This window comes from Lissotriton helveticus, chromosome 6 (assembly GCF_964261635.1).
Source record: "Lissotriton helveticus chromosome 6, aLisHel1.1, whole genome shotgun sequence".
Classification (NCBI taxonomy): domain Eukaryota; kingdom Metazoa; phylum Chordata; class Amphibia; order Caudata; family Salamandridae; genus Lissotriton; species Lissotriton helveticus.
In genome coordinates this window covers 1,176,322,899-1,176,341,618 of record NC_136067.1, presented here as the reverse complement: position 1 = coordinate 1,176,341,618, position 18,720 = coordinate 1,176,322,899, and positions in this window count along the sequence as shown.

The following is an 18,720-nucleotide window of genomic DNA, read 5'->3' as shown; positions in this document are numbered from 1 at the left end:
TAACATTTTAAATGATTGATTCAGGATGACGATAAGGTGTGGCCTATCCAGAGGTTTGTTTGAGGTGAGGCCTACTCAGGGTTGCAGATGAAATTTAGGCTTGTTGAAGAGTACAGAGGAGATAATACATGTGCAGGCCTACCAATGAAGTGAGTCATGTCCACTTCACTCTTGAACAAAGGCCAGACCTCTTCTGTGTCCGTGGACAGGCCTAAACCTCATCTGCACAATGTCATTCGTAAAGTTAGGAAACAAAGGTGATGTAATTGGAAAATGTGGAATTTCTTTTCCTCATTTCACAATCACATCACCTGTGTTTCCTTTGCTTAGGTATCTCATAGTGCAGATGGAGTCTAGCATATCAAAGAGTACACAGAAGTTGAGCACTGTATACAACAATTTTGACATTTACAGAAGATTCAGATTCTTATCTTGTTGGAGATGAAGTAAGGCCTGTCTTGCAACATGGTGCATCTTTTGCATCACTGCTGCATCGGTTTCATGTGGCACGGGACTTTACAGCATGACACATCTGCCTAGATGCATCAAGTTGTAAATATGTCGCCACATAGCAAATCTTTTGCACCACCGCTGCGTCACAAAAGTGACGCACGGTGGCGCAAAAGAGGCACACACCTATCATAAATCTGTCCCTTACATTTTAAATGATTGATTCAGGATGACGATAAGGTGTGGTCTATCCAGAGGTTTGTTTGACGTGAGGCCTACTCAGGGTTGCAGATGAAATTTACGCTTGTTGAAGAGTACAGAGGAGATAATACATGTGCAGGCCTACCAATGAAGTGAGTCATGTCCACTTCACTCTTGAACAAAGGCCAGACCTCTTCTGTGTCTGTGGACAGGCCTAAACCTCATCTGCACAATGTCATTCGTAAAGTTAGGAAACACAGGTGATGTAATTGAAAAATGTGGAATTTCTTTTCCTCATTTCACAATCACATCACCTGTTTTTCCTTTGCTTAGGTATCTCATTGTGCAGATGGAGTCTAGCATATCAAAGACTACGCAGAAGGTGAGCACTGTATGGAACATGGCTATGTAACTCAAAGAATCAAAATCTAAATTTGCCAAGCACACATGGGGGTGTATTTACAAGGACCTTCCACCACGGGGAAATGTCTTTAATTAAAATGGGAAAAATAACATCAAAGGGACTCAAATGCCTTTTAAATATACCCCAAGCAACCTATGAAACTCTAGCACTACATATCGAGAAACCTAATTGATTTCAAAAATCGTTTTTAAACACATCATCTAAATCAATTATATACCTACATTCAAGGGGAAATTACTTAAAATGCCCTAAGACACATGAAAGCGTTTTTTTAAGGCCCTTGCACCATTTTTGGGTCACTTTTAACATGGCTATGTAACTCAAAGAATCAAAATCTAAATTTGCCAAGCACAGATGGGGGCATATTTACAAGGACCTTGCACCACGGGGAAAGGTCTTAAATTAAAATGGGAAAAATAACATCAGAGAGACTCAAAGGCCTTATAAATATGCCCCAAGCAACCTATGAAACTCTAGCACTACATATCCAGAAACCTAATTGATTTCAAAAAACGTTTTTAAACACATCATCTAAATCAATTATATACCTACATTCATCGGGAAATGACTTAAAATGCCCTAAGACACATGAAAGCGTTTTTGTAAGGCCCTTGCACCATTTTTGGGTCACTTTTAACATGGCTATGTAACTCAAAGAATCAAAATCTAAATTTGCCAAGCACAGATGGGGGCGTATTTACAAGGACCTTGCACCACGGGGAAAGGTCTTAAATTAATATGGGAAAAATAACATCAGAGAGACTCAAAGGCCTTATAAATATGCCCCAAGCAACCTAGGAAACTCTAGCAGTACATATCCACAAATCTAATTGATTTCAAAAAACGTTTTTAAACACATCATGTAAAGCAATTATATACCTACATTCATCGGAAAGTGACTTAAAATGCCCTAAGACACATGAAATCGTTTTTTTAAGGCCCTTGCATCACTTTTGCGTTACTTTTAACATGGCTATGTGACTCAAAGAATCAAAATCTAAATTTGCCAAGCACACATGGGGGCGTATTTACAAGGACCTTGCACCACAAGGAAATGTCTTAAAATAAAATGGGAAAAATTACATCAAATGAACTCAAAAGCCTTGTAAATATGCCCCAAGCAACCTATGAAACTCTAGCAGTACATATCAAGAAACCTAATTGATTTCAAAAAACGTTTTTAAACACATCTTGTAAACCAATTATGTTCCTACATTCATGGGGAAGTGAGTTAAAATGCCCTAAGACACATGAAAGCATTTTTGTAAGACCCTTGCACTATTTTTGCGTCACTTTTAACATGGCTATGTAACTCAAAGAAACAAAATCTATTTCTAAAACACTTGACACAAAGCAACATTTTAAATACACAACTTTCTTCATAATTTTCTCCTTAAAGCATACTATTCTCTATTTAAATTAAATGAATCTTTTCTCACCTTAGCAAATACTTTTTGAGTTTCAAAACAGTCTCAGACACACACCAATTTGTCTTCAGCAGAACAAAGGGTATGCACTCCAGAGGCTGCAGCCAAAAAAAGCCCAGAAATGCTGTAATTCATCACACATATCTCTCATGTCACCCAATCAAAACTCTTCCCTCACTTTTTTCAAATCAACACCCTTCCCCCCTCTGCCCTTTCTGCCTTTTTTGCATAGCAACCACCTCCTGAAAGACCTCTCATGTTTGCAACTTCACACAACAATGTTTCAATTGAACTCTGAACTCTCAGTACACCTGCGTATCCAGTGCAATCTTTCATAAAATGATTTTTTCTTGACCATTCAAATTACATCTTTCAAAGAACTCATCCATGCACCCTAACTTTCTGTTTCCAGCAATCAAAATCCACCAATCACTGCTACTGATTCATTAGCACAGAAACTCCACAGTTTTTTTCATTATAAACTCTTATTTTTTCAACTGCCATTTCATTGCCACACTTCATCTGACTGCAGCAGAACCTTCTCTCACCATGTTTTCTGTCTGGATTGTTGGACATAGTTATATCCACTGGGCTCAAAGGTTTGCTGATAACAGAAATTTACACAACCTCAATTTACAAAATGTGGAAATCAAGTGGATTTGCCACAGAGGATTAAAATGTCACCAATTGATACCATTGGTGAAAACCCTTTTGCATTTGCCAAAACCTGACCTGTTAATTGTGCACTGTGGAGGAAATGACTTGGGCACTTTGACTGTGGTAGGTCTGGAAATGCTTTTAAAGGACACCTTTGAGCAATTGATGGCACTATTTCCTCAAACTGCCTTGGTATATTCAAGTATATGCCAAAGACAGAAATGGAAGTGGTCCAACCAATTTTGTCCACAAATTGAGAAATCGAGGAAGCATGTAAATAAGTCTGTTTCAGCTTACATGAGAGACCATGGAATGGGCTCCATCTACAACAATAACTTGCGTTACTACATGCAAGATATCTACAGAGCAGATGGAGTTCACTTCTCAGATGAGGGGAACAGAATTTTCATCCTCAATTTAAGACTGTGCATTGGTACCTACTTGTAGGTACCTACATCAGCCACAGGACCCAAAAGCTCTTTTCAGGGCTACCCTACATCTTATGACTCACAATTATTATTTTACTCTAACTTTTTTCACTAATTTTCACCAAAGTACGCTCCCCGGAGCGCTACCCGGTACGCGCACCGGACGCTAACCGTGCGAAAATTTGATTTTTTTTTTTTTCGCACATATGGGCCTCCTCAGCCACCCTCAGAAACCTAGGGGGTCAGGATACGTCTACCGTGCCCCCTTCTACCCATTCTCAACATTATTTGCCCTCCATCTTGTATCTCAAATCTACCGAAACACAAAATGGAGGACTCCCGTAACGCTGCCGGTTCGCGTACCGGGGCGCGCACCGGGAAGCGCTCGCTAAAAAAAGGTGGGAAAGTAATTCACAGAAAAACTACTGGAGACATTTTCACCAAATATAGATTAGCTCATACTACATACCAATCCCTACCATTTTCACAAATTTGATTGGAATTCCATTTAGCCATTTAGCCTGTAGACCTCTCTAAATACCCTGAGGTAAATTACTTCACGAAACACATCTGAAGTGTTGGAATTGACAACCAATTAAAATGTTACTTTCATTTTCTACTTTTTTTACCTGACATTTGATTGGTTATGTACCTGAATATATATAAAGAAAGAGAGAGAAACACAGCCATTTTGACTACCACCTCCTGAAGTAGATTTCAAGAAAATTTTCACTAAGAACTTAAACTGCTTTTTGAAAGGTAAGTTGTTATTTTGAAAACTGAAGTATATTGTGCACTTAAAGTTAATTTGGAAAACTTTTTCTGATAGTTTTATACTATCACTCTGTAATAGTTATAGATAGACTTCTCTGTTATAGTTATGGATGGATTTAGGCTTCTCTTGTATAATTATGAATTTACTTAGGCTTCATCACATACACTTTTTTATATTTCTACTTCCAGTCTGATACCATACACTACCCAAAGATAAATTCACTGTTAAAAAATCCAAACTACCTGTCTGAACTTAAACCCAACAGTGCCCTAACTCTTCTGATATAGTTATTTTTTATGCAATTTACAGCAAAAAAATGGAAGTGGAGCACGAAAATATCAATGTTTCCTTCGACATTACATCTGAGGAGATTTTAAATGAAGAATTTTTAGATGAAAATTTTATTGATCAGTCTTTGGATGAACAATGTATTGAATGCTTACAAGACATAGAAACATGCATGTTTGAGGAGATTCCAGATAATGTAATGCTGGAAGTTTTATTGAACTAAGAAAATTCTGACCAATACATTTTTATTTAATACTTAAAAATTGTTTGAGACATTATTCATTTTTATATCTAATTCATGAAGTACAACCAAAATAAATACATTTTTAAAAAAACACAACAAAAAGAACAATCAATAAACATACAATATTTCAAAATATCATAGTCTATCATTCTTTTTTCCTTATAGTACGCTCCCCAGACCGCTTCCCGGTGCGCGTACCGGGCGCTCCCCCCAAAAAAATTAACCAAAAAAAAAATTATTTTTTTTTGCCCCGCGGGGCCCTTTTAAAGCCTCCACATCAAACCTAGAGGGTCAGGGAGGATCTTCTATGCCCCCTTATGGTCATTTCCCCCTTTGTTTTGGCCTCCTCTTGTCTCTCGATCCTACCGAGAGACAAGATGGCGGCCGCTCCGGACTGTTTAGAATGTTGACAGACACCGGAGAGCAAATCAGCTTCGCTTCGCGAAGTTCCGTTACGCGTCAGGTACGCGAACCGGGGCGCTGCCCGGAGTGCGCTTACAGATATATATATTTTTTTGAACGTTAATTTCTCAAAATCCACTGGAGCACATATATTGAGACCTAGCAAAGGCACTTCGGGCTACCAGTCCCTACAATTTTGCCAAGTTTCGTGAAAATCCATTCAGCCGTTCGAGCTAAAAGTGAGGCCAATGTCCACTTCACTCTTGAACAAAGGCCAGGCCTATGGAAAATTGCATGGGAAAAACACGTTTTGGGACCCCCTTTTTTCTCGGCCCCCCCTTGACGAAACCCCACCAAATTTTCGGGGGCTGCTCAGAAACAAAATGTGCCATTTTCCTGAAAATTTCAGCCAATTCCGTCCTCAAACGCCAAAGTTATTCGACATAGAATTTTCAAAAATCCCATAGAGAAAAAATCCTAACTATATATACCTACTGGCGACCGCCAGTAGGTAATATATATATATATAAATAAATAAATATATATATATATATATATATATATTACCTACTGGCGGTCGCCAGTAGGTATATATAGTTAGGATTTTTTCTCTATGGGTTTTTTGAAAATTCTATGTCTAATAACTTTGGCGTTTGTGGACGGAATTGGCTGAAATTTTCAGGAAAATGGCACATTTTGTTTCTGAGCAGCCCTTGAAAATTTGGGGGGGTTCGTCCAGTGGGGGCCGAGAAAAAAGGGGGGTCCCAAAACGTGTTTTTAACATTGAGTTTTCCATAGGGCGGTTGGCCTCACTTTTAGCCCGAACGGCTGAATGGATTTGCACGAAACTTGGCAAAATTGTAGGGACTGGTAGCCCGATGTGCCTTTTGTAGGTCTCAATATATGTGCTTCAGTGGATTTTGAGAAATTAACGTTTAAAAAAAGATATATATCTGTAACAGCGGACCGGTTAGCGCTCTGGTTCGCGGACTTTTCGCGCAACGGAGCTTTGTGAAGCGAAGCTGATTGGTTCTCCGGCGTCTGTCAACATTCCAAACAGTCCGTAGCGGCCGCCATCTTGTCTCTCGGTAGGATCGAGAGACAAGAGGAGGTCAAAACAAAGGGGGAAATAACTATAAGGGGGCATAGTAGATCCTCGCTGACCCCCTAGGTTTGATGTGGAGGTTTTAAAAGGGCCCCGCGGGGCAAAAAAAAATAATAAAAATAATAATTGAACGGCTGAATGGATTTGCACGAAACTTGGCAAAATATTAGGGACTGGTAGCCCGATGTGCCTTTGCTAGGTCTCAATATATGTGCTCCAGTGGATTTTGAGAAATTAACGTTCAAAAAAAGATATATATCTGTAACAGCGCTCCGCTTCGCGTAACGGAGGTTTGCGAAGCTGATTGGTCATTCTGTCACTGGGCTATAGTTGGGCTACATCTGGCTGATATTTGGGCTACATTTGTTTTTTTGTGTGTCTGGCGGCCATCTTTGGGCTACATTGGGCTACATTGGGCTTCATTGGGCTACATTCGGCTAATTAGCAAATAGCTCATCGCAAACTAGGAATGGTAAAGAATCGCTATTTATTCCTTAAAGTTCGCTATTTAGGAAATGCAAATAACTTTGATGATACATATGGCGGTTCATCTCTAACAAGATAAGAAGCATAGGGATAGATTTATGATGACTGGCGCATCACCAGGGATGTGTTAGTCATTCTGTGCCGCTGTTCCGTCACCTATGGTGTGCTGCATTTACAATGCGGCGCATCATGGGGCAAAAACAGCACAGATGCGTGATGTATCTGTGCCGTAAAGGTGGCGCATTGCTGGAGTTGTATCGCAAGTGTGATGAAGCTCCAGCAAGGGTCGGGGGTGCCCCTGTCGCAGGGTTTCTGTTCTCACACAGAACTGTGGACAGAGGATTGGAACCTCGGCGAATTAGGGTGTCCCAAAACTCACGTTAGTAATCAAAAACTATTTAGCAAGCTAGGTACAGTGTCACATTGGATATAACAAACTCTCAATGTTTAGACAATCCAGAATATGAACTTATAGTACCTCAGGATACGTGGAACTCATGAACAGTCGGTCGTTATATATTTCTTAGAAACCAGAACATGGAGTTAAGAAGAACACATGTGTATTTGAAATGTTTATTTACTAATGCCGTCTTCTCAGGCGTAGTACCTTAGATAATAAAAGTACACATATTATCAGTAGCAAAATTACCAGCATAGTTACTAGTACATAAAAAGTGAATGGTGATAGTATGTTAACATGCTGTAAATGAATAAGAGTTAGCAACACTTATAAGCAGCCGCGGGCCGTGGAGGGAGTTACGGTGAGGCAGGGAGGCGGGGAGGGGGAGAAGCAGGGTGGAGAATACAAGTACACATATTATCAGTAGCAAAATTACCAGCATAGTTACTAGTACATAAAAAGCGAATGGTGACAGTATGTTAACATGCTGTAAATGAATAAGAGTTAGCAACACTTATAAGCAGCCGCGGGCCGTGGAGGGAGTTACGGTGGGGCAGGGAGGCGGGGAGGGGGAGGGGCAAGGTAGAGAGGGCTCCACCCTGCTTCTCCCCCTCCCCGCCTCCCTGCCCCATCGTAACTCCCTCCACGGCCCGCGGCTGCTTATATCTCACCCTCCCTAATACACATATTATATTATTTGCTAAGAAGGTCTCTTTGTGTTGGTTTAGGGCGTGTCCATACTTTAGTGTCTTAGATTTGAAGGAATCACATCAGCATACACCAGCTCTCTCTTCATGTGAACCGCATCAACTGTTGTGTATGTGTGTTCGGCAAAGCAATATAAAACCCGCCTCATGCCCAGAATTGGCAGAAGTTGCACTTATGTTATGAGTATGAAGTCGTGGAGATCAGACCTCATAACAATTCTGTATCGTGTTGTTCTTGAAACTTTAGCACTCGCTGTACAGATATAGTTTAACAAGTAAAGCAGATAGTAGACCAATAACATATTATTCTCATGTAAACCACGATGAACTACTAGGTGGAAAGCTAAAGCAACAACTAAGTGTCGTGTGCAGAAGTTGCAAAAAAGGAAAAATGGCGTTTAAACCGGTAATGAGCCCATGCTAACTTAACACGGTGTAAAGATATCCAGGACCTAGATGACACCTCCTCATGATCCGGAAACGAACTGAATAAGATAATAGAAGTGCCATCTCATGAGAGCAGATTGCAAGTTTATATGTGGACGGTCCGCAAGGTAAAGCATTAAAAACTAGGAAAATTCAATGCTAAAGAAAAATAAAACAGCCAAGTACTTTATCGAGTCTTAAGCCAATAGGCAAGGTAAATAATAAAAACTTGACAAATAAGTCAATGAATTGTCAATGAAATGCTTGTACTCAGCATATCAAACATGAAAAAGGTCTATGACATAACTGTGTATGCAAAATAAGCTGCAACAGCCTCCAATAGGAAGTCACCGTCTTCATCCGAAAACAGTTCAGCCATCCAATTTAAAAGCGGAAAAGAACATACGTGCTCTCCCAGCACCGGATCCTCTATCACCATCAGAGGACAGCTCGGTGGGTTTTCAAGAAAGCTGTGTTCCAAGAAAGACTGTGCTGCCGCCAGTAAATTCCAGGGACCAAGTAGTCCATGCATCAATGCCACAGCCATAATCCTTTCGCCAGGACAAATCAACTCGTGAGTAATGATAGGAGTCATCAGCTGATTAAAGTCGACGTCAGGAGAAACTGGTCCGCAGAGACACAAATCAATGGCCCAATCGAAATCACAGGTCAGGCAGTGAAATACAGGCTGGACACAGGTGAAGTAGGAGAACCGAAAAGATAATCCATATGCCGTGCTTAATATCGCCAACGGCATTGTGCCATAATATTCTAGCATGCGATTGCGGAACAGTGTCAGCAGCTGCAGGGTCGGAGGTTGCATAGGAGGGACATCCATATTTAAAAATGTAAAAAAGCACAAGAGCGTCCGCTGGTAATGCAAGTAAAAATGCAATCCACGAACCAGAGTGGAGAAAATGGAATGAAAGGGAGCAGGGATGACTCCAAAGATTTTCTCAAATGAAGTCACGAGACCACTGGTAACAACTTTAAAAAAGTGTGCCAGGGATTTTGTGGAGGATGCGTTAAAGATAGTCGGAAACATGTTGCTGAAATTGAAAGGCAAACCTGTGTACGGGTGTTCGCTATGTGAAGTAGGAAAGTTTCACGGGCCGAACTCAAGGCCACCTCTCTCTGAGACAAAAGAGCTCTTATTCTTGTCATGCCGTTGAAACGTGTCCCAAGGTTGGTATTTGTGGCCAGATTGAAAACTCCCTATGTTCATGTGTGGGAGGAAATAGAACATTTCTGCAGCAAATAACCCGTTCACTTACTGTTACGATAAAAGGAATACTTTTAATTAACTCAGAACAATCTTCATTATTGAGCATCAAATAACTACCATTTTCCAACAACTTGAACGTGGGGATGATAGCAGGAACTGGCGTGCCTTGCAACACGCAAGCCATATTTGGTCGGTGTTTGTTGCATGAATCGTGTAACTGTATGTGCCTACACATTAGTGAATGATCTGGCGTCTCAGTGCATTCCTCTCCATTCAGATAAACTTCTTGATCATCTTTGAAACATCTGTATGTGTATGGAAGCGACCAGACCTCATGAACAAAAGCACTACCTAAAGGTTCATAAAGACCTATTGGTATATATTTCATACAATTTGAAAACTTATATAAAGCAAAAGGCAGCGTTATTAAACCGTGGATAAGGCATGTTGCCAAAAAACCCGCAATCCTCTGCTGATGATGTCACTGAGCATGTCATGAATGATGTAATATGTGACATCATCAGTAGTGGATTATGGGTAATAGTATCTCTAGTTTACTCCCCTATAGCTGTCTTTCTTTTAACATAAGTGTGTGTTTCCTTCCCTTATACTTACTGTTTTTGGTTCGCTTCCAGTTCGCGTACCAGCGAGCGAACTAGGAAGCGAACTAAGAGAAATAGAGGTTGGCACAGTTCCAAATATTGTACCAATTTTTTAATAACGGGGAGGTAGTTCTGAAAAGAACTTTTTTTTTTTTTTTCTGAACATTTTTTTACTGTTTTTGAATTTTTCGGAACAGTTTTATATTTTTTTGGGTTTTTCTTGGAGGGGGCAATGAAAACGATTCATTGTAAAGGGCTCAACAGGAGCAACAAAACAAAAAAAAGAAGTATTTATTATTTTGGGCGTTTCGGACAAACTTGCATATGATAGTCAATAGCTCTGTTGATCAGAGTGATGCTTCTTTCTCCGTAGGAAATGAATCCATCGCAAAATACGCAGGTGTGTTTTACTTCACCAAATCTCATTTGTATATTTGGCACCATCTCCCTGCCCTCTGGTCCCGTTACTTCCGGTACAACAGATCTTCTGGCCATAATAGGGAGATTATCTAGGTCGTTCCGAAACTGTGCAGCACTGTAGTTGTTAGGATGCCACCTAGTCATATGGCGATGCATTGTGTAGTTTCCGAAACTGTATTTTTTGTCGGTCCCTCTGGACAGTCTATCTTGACATATAAGGCAAGTTACGTATCTTGCATTTACTTTTTTCTGACCTTTGGGAATTTTAAAAAATTGCCAAATGAAGTTTTCTTTCCGGTGAGACGTCTTGGGCTGCTCAGGCAAAAACTGCCTCTCTTCGTGCTCGTCCTCCTGTTCCTCTTCTTCTTCTTCTTGTTGAATTACAACTTGAGCAGGTGGTCCACTCTTCCTTGGATGTGGTGGAGGTGGTGGGGAAGCACCAGCTGAAGCTACTAAAGAAGCCATTGCTCAGTGATCACAAAGGGTCTTTCTCTCACAATGATGAAAGTCAGAGTGAGGAAAGAAGGAGGGATTTTCATCATTTGGGAAAAACAAGAGTTCTCAACCAATCAAAAGTGTTCATTTTAGATTATATGACCTAGTCTTACATCATTAGGAAACCAAAAGTGAAATGAACCAATGAAAAGTGTTATTACCAAGTCACATGACTTGCTGTGTTTACGTTAAGGGCTTTGCAGGGCCTCCCTGTTTGCTTCCAGAAACCTGCGCTTTGGCACTCGCTTCGCGTACCAGTTCGCTAACGTAGCACGTCATATGACGTATCAAGCGACAACGTGGAACGTCATGCGGACGGGAGGCGTCACGATGTTGTTTTCTAACGCGGCACTTGCGGTAAAGAAACGTTTACCGGCTCGCGGTCTATTTCGCGGCATCAAGGTCAGCTAACGGGAAGCTTCCCGATTCGCGAAGCGGGAACGAAGAAAAAAAAATATTTAAAAAAAAAATTATTCATAAACATATAAAATATATTTTTGGATTTAAAGAAGAATACATTTTACAGCTACAGATATTAGCTGTTAAAAAACCAATGAAATTCACAGAAAAAACCATAGGTTATAGACCATATATAGTTAGGAATTAGCATTTACAAAACCTTGAAAATTCACTGAAAAAACCATAGGTTATAGACCATATATAGTTAGGAAATAGCATTTAGAAAACCTTATTTTACTCACACAAAACCATTGAAATTCCATATATAGTTAGTTGCACTAACTATATATCGCGCACCTGCAATCCACTGCTGATGATGTCACATATTACATCATTCATGACATGGTCAGTGACATCACTGATGACATCACTGATGACATCTCAAATGACATCACTGATGACATCACTGATGACAACATCCAGTGACTGTATGCTTCTGTAAAGTTAAAATATGTCTTACATATTGAAGAATGAGTGGATGTATAAGTGTCTGGATGAAGGATTTAGTAGGTGCATGACTGACTGTATAAGTGAGTGATTAAATGTGTCTCACTGAGTGCATGGGTTAGTGACTAAACTGTTTTAAATTGTGCATCATTGTGTCTGTTGTTTTGTAATCTGATGCATGTGTTGATCATTAGCTATATGACTAACTATATGGGTTATTGATTAGTTGCCCAAGTATTTGTATGGGAGACTGAGTGTGTGTGTGGGTGTCTGGGAGGTGTATGACTCTGTGCATAGATGTGTGAGCAGTTGATTCACTAGATGTATGGGTTCAAAAGTGCATGTGGAAACATCTGTATGGGCGGTTGACTGTGTGCATGAGTGTATTGGTGAGTGAATGGATATCTCAGTGCTACATGTCAAAGTAAGTACATATGTAAAACACAGTACATGTGATAGTTGACATATATAAATAACTGTGCATAAGAGCCAGTGAATGTGTGAGTGGCTGTATGGATTATTGTGAACTTGTATCAGGGATTGTATAACAGAGTAAATATGTGTTATTATATGTTCCAATAAGTAAGGTGTGTATAACTATATAGTTGAGGAAATCGAGGTGTGATTGATTCTTTGCAAGACTGACTAGGTGTGTGAGTAACTCCATGGATGAGTGACAGTCTGTGAGTGTCTGTTTACACTGAGTGTATCTAAGGTTATATTAGAGTCTGAAGAGGTTCATTGTATCATCACATGAATGATGTCATCAGTTATGTGATCAGTAATGTCAAATGAGATGTCATCAGTGATGTCATCAGTGATGTCATTTGAGATGTCATCAGTGATGTCATCAGTGATGTCACTGACCATGTCATGAATGATGTAATATGTGACATCATCAGCAGTGGATTGCAGGTGCGCGATATATAGTTAGTGCAACTAACTATATATGGAATTTCAATGGTTTTGTGTGAGTAAAATAAGGTTTTCTAAATGCTATTTCCTAACTATATATGGTCTATAACCTATGGTTTTTTCAGTGAATTTTCAAGGTTTTGTAAATGCTAATTCCTAACTATATATGGTCTATAACCTATGGTTTTTTCTGTGAATATATATATAGTTAGGATTTTTTTGAATAGGGATTTCTGAAAATTCTATGTTGAATAACTTTGGCGTTGAATGGATTTCTATGAAACTTGGCAAAATTGTAGAGACTGTTTGCCCGATGTGCCTTTGCTAGGTCTCAAGATATGTGCTCCAGTGGATTTTGAGAAATGAACGTTCAAAACAATATATATATCTGTGACAGCGTCCCGGTTGTTGTGTTGTGTGGGTGATGTAAGTACCAACATGTAGGTACCAATGAAGAGTCTAAAATTCAATGTACACCGTCTCCTCTGTAGATATTTTGTATGTTCTAATATGGGTTATTTAAATGTAAATGTGTGGAAAAGCACTTCATGCTTTAAAGCAATTGTATTTTTGAACTGATTGTTCTTTCCTCTTAGTCCTCCTCTTTGTTTTTTTTTCCCCACACTCTTCTTCAGCATGATAGTTGATAAATTCGTTCCCTCAAAAAATGTATATACATAAAAAAATTATATTAAATACATATAAAATATATTTTTCCTTTAAAAGAAGAATACATTTTACAGCTTTTGATATTTGCTATTGAAAAACCATTGAAATTCACTGAAAAAACCATAGGTTATAGACCATATATAGTTAGGAATTAACATTTACAAAACCTTGAAAATTCACTGAAAAAACCATAGGTTATAGACCATATATAGTTAGGAATTAGCATTTACAAAACCTTATTTTACTCACACAAAACCATTGAAATTCGCATATATAGTTAGTTTCACTAACTATATATCGCGCACCCGCAATCCACTGCTGATCATGTCACATATTACATCATTCATGACATGGTCAGTGACATCACTGATGACATCACTGATGACATCTCAAATGACATCACTGATGACATCACTGATGACAACATCCAGTGACTGTATGTTTCTGTAAAGTTAAAATATGTCTTACATATTGAAGAATGAGTGGATGTATAAGTGTCTGGATGAAGGATTTAGTAGGTGCATGACTGAATGTATGAGTGAGTGATTAAATGTGTCTCACTGAGTGCATGGGTTAGTGACTAAACTGTCTTAATTTGTGCATCATTATGTCTGTTGTTCTGTAAACTGCTGCATGTATTGATCAGTAGCTATATGAGTAACTATATGGGTTACTGATTGGTTGCCCAAGTATTTGTATGGGAGACTGAGTGTGTGTGTGGGTGGCTGGGAGGTGTATGGCTCTGTGCATAGATGTGTGAGCAGTTGATTCACTAGATGTATGGGTTCAAAAGTGCATGTGGAAACAGCTGTATGGGCGGTTGACTGTGTGCATGAGTGTATTGGTGAGTGAATGGATATCTCAGTGCTACATGTCAAAGTAAGTACATATGTAAAACACAGTACATGTGAGAGTTGACATATATAAATAACTGTGCATAAGAGCCAGTGAATGTGTGAGTGGCTGTATGGATCATTGTGAACTTGTATCAGGGATTGTATAAGAGAGTAAATATGTGTTAGTATATGTTTGAATAAGTAAGGTGTGTATAACTGTATAGTTGAGGAAATGGAGGTGTGATTGATTCTTTGCATGACTGACTAGGTGTGTGAGTAACTCCATGGATGAGTGACAGTCTGTAAGTGTCTGTTTACACTGAGTGTATCTAAGGTTATATTAGAGTCTGAAGAGGTTCATCGTATTATCACATGAATGATGTCATCAGTGATGTGATCAGTAATGTCAAATGATATGTCATCAGTGATGTCATTTGAGATGTCATCAGTGATGTCATCAGTGATGTCATCAGTGATGTCATCAGTGATGTCATTTGAGAGGTCATCAGTGATGTCATTTGAGATGTCATCAGTGATGTCATCAGTGATGTCACTGACCATGTCATGAATGATGTAATATGTGACATGATCAGCAGTGGATTGCGGGTGCGCGATATATAGTTAGTGCAACTAACTATATATGCGAATTTCAATGGTTTTGTGTGAGTAAAATAAGGTTTTGTAAATGCTAATTCCTAACTATATATGGTCTATAACCTATGGTTTTTTCAGTGAATTTTCAAGGTTTTGTAAATGCTAATTCCTAACTATATATGGTCTATAACCTATGGTTTTTTCAGTGAATATATATATATATATATACATACATATATAAACACATGTATAATCTGCATATCTATATAAATACAAATATAAATGCATGCACACAAATACATATATGCATATATATGCATGTTATGTACATGAAAGTTTGAAAAACACTAATAAAAGCAAAGCTAAAAAGCCACCTAATTACAAACAGAATTGTTTAACTTAAACGAGGGCGAGACCTATTGCATTTTCAATGCTTGTTCACTTTGGTTCCATCAAGAGGTCATTCAGATGTGTAACACATTTGCCATGAAATTCTGAATGTTAGCACTCTAGTTGCTCATTAGATCACTGTAGTAAAGCTACTGCTCACCAGGGAAGTGCCATGTACTTTAAATGCCAGCTGCTGGCATTGAAAGTACATGTTTCAGTCTGCATGTTAGAATGTTTTAATGAAATGAAAGAGGATTTGAGAAGTCAAAATGTGCCCTAATTTTTCTTTCTGCAGCACTAATCATACTTTCTATGACAAAATGAACCCCCTCATGTTGTTCCTTTTTAAATTAAATGTTTTAAGAGTTACCACTTTATTCCAATCAAGATGGCTTCAGGTGTGCTATACTTTTGTCATAAGTAAGACTGTTAGCCCTCTAGTTGTTCGTTAGAAAACTCTGAGAAGCTGCAGTAGAACACAAAGGAATCAACTGACAGTCCCTGCTCTTGTTGGATGTACATGTTTTACTGAGAATTTTAGACTTCATTCTCACATGACTGAGAAAGATAATGTGAATTTACAGAAAATATGTTCTCAGTGTAGCTTATAGATCACCTTCCAAACCTCTGTGGGAAAAGCATGAGAAAATAGTTTTCTCTCAAACATGATTCATGATATCCCAGCAGAAGGCTTTTTCACATGGTAAAATCATCTTAGAACACACCACAATTCCTAAAATGAGTATAGTACCATCAACAATGATTTATAATGTAACTAAAGTCTTAAAACCTTCTATTAACTGCAATGCTTTTTAATGAGGTGCTATCATGTATATTGGTCCCAAGATGGCTGCCAACACTTCTTGGATGAAGTGCTGACAGCCAATCTGATCTCACGATGAGATGTGCTGTTAGGCTCCGCCCAGATATATATGTATTTTTTTTCCTTTAATATCTTAAAAACTACTGAATAGATTTACACCATTCAAACAAAGGGCACAAGTGTGAACCAAGGACTACCTCGTTGCCAAGGAAAAAAAACATGAAGCCCACTTTATTGTTATTTTGCCCGGGGGGGGGCAAATCCCAGGGGCAATGTATTTCTTTATAATTGGGGGCCTAGGGGGGCCCCCAGCCCCGGGGACCAACACCCCTGGGGCTTTCACATTATGATTGCGGGGGGGCTCATGCCCCCCCGCAGCTACAGGGACTGCTACCCCCCGGGGCTTGTTTTTTAAACAAAAATACCTGTGGGGGGCTCAAGCCCCCTACACGCCCCAGGGACTGCCAACTCCCCAGGGCACAACATTTTAAAATTGGCTGGTCCGTGATGGACCCCCCCAGCCCCGGGGACCGCCACCCCCCGGGCTTTCACATTATGATTGCGGGGGGATTACAGACCCCCCCAGCCCCGGGGACCACCACCCCCAGGGGCTTTTAAATGTTGGGAGGGGGCCACGTGGCCCCCCTCCTGGAGCCTTGTGGTGGCCCTGGGGACCACCACCTCCCAGGGCCGGCTCCTGCAGTGTCCCGGGGTGCCCACCCCGGGACACTGCAGTTTGCTATGGTAGGGCCGGAGCCTCACGGCTCCCACCCTACCATAGCAAACTGCTTTCCTATTTGGAAGAGAGAGCAAGTTAACCTGCTCTCTCTTTCAAATAAGAAAGCAGATTTCGTTTCATCAGGGGAAGCAGCATGTTAGCTGCTCTCCCTGACGAAAAGCAATGCCGGCTCCTGAAGGACGCGGGGAGCCGGCAGGGACTGTGGGGGGATTGGGGAACCCCCACGGTCCCCAACGAAGAGGGTCAGCCCTGGGAGATGGGGTTCCCGGGGCAAGATGTGGCCCGGGAGGGGGGCAATGCGGCCCCCCTCCTCAAATAATAAAAAAATGAAAAAAGGAGGTAGGCTGGCCCCGGGAGATGGGGTCCTCGGGGCCAGAAGTGGCTCGGGAGGGGGGCTACAAGGCCCCCCTCCCCCCAAAATTGTATTTTTTAAAAATGAGGCAGAGCCCCGGGGGATGGGGTCCCCGGGGCTAAAAGAAGCCACAGGAGGGGGGCCACGCAGCCCCCATCCCCACATTTTCTATAACTTCTGGTGTGTATGCGTTTGGTACGCGTACCTTATGACGTATGCTGCCTGATTCGTAAGGCGCACCGTACGCGTACCTAAGCAAGAAAAAGAAAAATATTTTTCAGATATTTATAAACTTTATGTTTTTAGATGTTGGGTGGCTCTAAAAAGAGCCCTTGTGTTTATTGGGAGAATTTAGTACCTAAAAGTAAGTACCGATGCAGAGTCTAAAGTTCATGAGGAAGACTCTGTTCCCTTCATTCTGTAAAATGTACACCATCTCTCCTATAGATGCCATGCATATTGAATCACAGATTGTTGTTGCAAATGGACCCTATTCTATAGTCTCGGAGAAAAGCAGAAACAGATTTATTCACATGTTTCCTAAATTTTTCAATCTGTGGACAAAATTGATTGGACCAGTTCCATTTCTGTCTTTGGGGGAAAAGTGACATCAGTTCTGTAAAGGTGTCCTTCATAAACATTTCCAGACCTATCCCAGTCAAAGTGCCAAGGTCATTGCCACCACAGTGCACAATTATGAGGTCAGGGTGTTGGAGATGTAAAAAGGATTTAACCAACGGCATCAATTGGTGCCACTTTAACCCTCTCTGTCCAATCCATTTAGGGCCATATGTATCATAGTTCCGTTTTGCGAATTCTAAATAGCGATTTTTAAGGAATCGCTATTTAGAATTCGCAAAATGGTATGTATGTAAAAAATCGCATTTTCATAGCGAATTCTTAACATTCCTAATTCGCGATTAGCAAATTGCTAATCGCAAATTACCCATTCATTTCTATGGGCCAGGAGGCCCATAGGAACGAAGGGGAAATTTGCGATTAGCAATTTGCTAATCGCAAATTAGGAATATTTTCAAGGGTGCAGGGGTGTCTCAAGAACACCCTGCTGCACCCCTGAAAATGACATGTGGGGGCATATGGCGCACATACATGCCCTAAGGGCATGTATGAGCGTCATATGGCACCTTTGGTTTTTTTGAAAATAGCTTTTATTAAAGAATTCGCAACTTACCACCAACTAGAAGTTGGTGGTAATTTGCGAATCCTTATGGGCATTTTTTAAATATTTTTTCTTTGATACATTGCAGTTAAGGAATCGCAAAATATGCAATTCCTTAAGTGCAATCGCAAAATAAGGAATAGCAAATTTTGCG